The following is a 2,702-nucleotide window of genomic DNA, read 5'->3' on the forward strand; positions in this document are numbered from 1 at the left end:
GACATTTGACTACCGGCAAGTCCCCTTTCAAGGTCGTCTACGGCTTCAACCCATTGTCCCCATTGGACATTCTTCCTCTACCACTACAAGAGTGCACAAACATGGACGCGAGTGCCCGAGTGAACTACCTCAAGATGATGCATGAAGATACAAGGCACACCATCGAGCGCCGAGTACAACGACTCGCGACCAAGCTCAACGTCGACAAGCAACCCATGATATTCAACATTGGAGATCTTGTGTGGCTACACCTTCGCAAGGACCGCTTTCCCAACGAACGAAAGTCCAAACTTCTACCACGAGCCGATGGACCCTTCAAGGTGCTTGCACGATACAACAACAACAATGCCTACAAGATCGACATCCCACGCGATAAGTACTCCGTGAGTGACATCTTCAACGTCAACGATCTATCTCCCTACCATGGTGATGAAGATTTCGATCCGAGGTCTGATCTTTCCCAAGGGAGGGAGATGATGCGGAGCATCCCAGGGTCATCCCCATGGACCTACCTACATCTCCCACGACACCAATTGGACCAATGACAAGAGCCCGTGCGAGAGCTATCGAAAACGAGATTAACTCTCTCCTTGTTGAACATTCCTTTGAACCAATTAAGACATGACTACTACCTCAAATGGAGATGCTTTGTGTGCTTAGGTACCAAGGAACCAGCCTAGGAGAAGCTATGGTGCAAGATGGACATCAAGAACATGGAGAGGATCTACCCAGTCCGGAACGGGCGGTACTACCGCCCACACCAAGCGGTACTACAGCTAAGCCCATCTAAGCAGTACTACCGCCGAACATTCGCTCTACTGCCGCTTAACCCGACAAAATCCTGTGATCGAGTGACACGTGTCCGGTACTATCGCCCAACCCGAGCGGTACAACCGCCAAAGCGGTACTACCGCCTGAGTGTCCGGTACTACCTTCCTACCTATGCGCAGAGAGTGGGCCAAGGGCCCATGTATCGCCCCTCTCACTTACCCCTTCGTGGACTTAGACTATATATACTCCCCCACATCCTCCTAGCTAGGGATAGCGTTGTGATAGCTCATATGTGAGATAGAGCCTCGCTCTTCTATCCGGATCTGTTCCTCCGAGAGAGACCGTCACCTCTTCGGAGAAGATCCACATAGATTCAAGACCCCTAACAGGAAGACCTCAAGACCTCCTTTTGGAGAAGAACCGGTTACCCTATGTATCGTCTCTTGTTGGATTTGGACCGTGTTATCTCTATGTGTACTCGGATCTACCATATGTGTGACCTAATCTCGTTGGTTTGAGTGTTCCTCTTGTGTTTCCGTTCGTGATTTCCCCCTTGTGTTCTTCGTGTTTTTCACGGGATCCACTCCTTTCATGAAAGATCGGCCGTATAGGGTTCCACCCTACATCACGCTGTTTTCAGCAGAATTGCCATGGTGTTATTTTTTTGCAGAAATAAAAGTTCTCGAAATGACCTAAAACTTCGCGGAGATGATTTTTGGAATTAATAAAAACTATTGGCGAAAGAATCAATCGAAGGGGGCCTACACCCTGGCCACAAGGGTGGGGGCGCGCCCTCCGTCCTTGTGGGCCCCCTAGACCTCCACCGACCTCAACTTCAACTCCATATATTCACGTTCAGGGAGAAAAAATCAGAGAGAAGGATTCGTTGCATTTTACAATACGGAGCCGCCGCCAAGCCCTGTTCTTCCTCGGGAGGGCAGGTCTGGAGTCCCTTCGGGGCTTCGGAGAGGGGAAATCATCGGCATCATCATCATCAACCATCCTCCATCACCAATTTCATGATGCTCACCGTTGTGCATGAGTAATCCAATCATAGGCTTGCTGGACAGTGATGGGTTGGATGAGATTTACTATGTAATCGAACTAGTTTTGTTAGGGTTTGATCCCTAGTATCCACTATGTTCTAAGATTGATGTTGCTATGACTTTGCTATGCTTAATGCTTGTCACTAGGGCCCGAGTGCCATGATTTCAGATATGAACCTATTATGTTTTCATGAATATACTTGCGTTCTTGATCCTATCTTGCAAGTTATAGTCACCCCGGAGTGACAATAGTCGGGAAACTTCCCGGTGATGACCGTAGTTTGAGGAGTTCATGTATTCACTAAGTGCCAATGCATTGGTCCGGTACTCTATTAAAAAGAGGCCTTAATATCCCTTAGTTGCCAATAGGACCCCGCTGCCACGGGAGGGTAGGACAAAAGATGTCATGCAAGTTCTTTCCCATAAGCACGTATGACTATATTCGGAACACATGCCTACATTATATTGATGAATTGGAGCTAGTTCTGTGTCACCCTATGTTATAACTGTTGCATGATGAATGCCATCTGACATAATTATCCATCATTGATCCATTGCCTACGAGCTCGTTTCATATTGATCCTTGCTAAGTTACTTTTCCGTTGCTACTGTTACGATTGCTACAAAACGGCTACTGTTACTTTTGCCACCGTTACCGTTACTTCCATACTAGTTTGCTACTAAATATTTTGCTGTAGATATTAAGTCTTTCAGGTGTGGTTGAATTGACAACTCAGCTGCTAATACTTGAGAATATTCTTTGGCTCCCCTTGTGTCAAATCAATAAATTTGGGTTGAATACTCTACCCTCGAAAACTGTTGCGATCCCCTATACTTGTGGGTTATCAATGTATCAGCATCCCCAAGCTTAATTCCTACTCGTCC

The sequence above is a fragment of the Triticum aestivum genome, chromosome 4D (genome assembly GCF_018294505.1).
Source record: "Triticum aestivum cultivar Chinese Spring chromosome 4D, IWGSC CS RefSeq v2.1, whole genome shotgun sequence".
Taxonomy (NCBI): Eukaryota; Viridiplantae; Streptophyta; class Magnoliopsida; order Poales; family Poaceae; genus Triticum; species Triticum aestivum.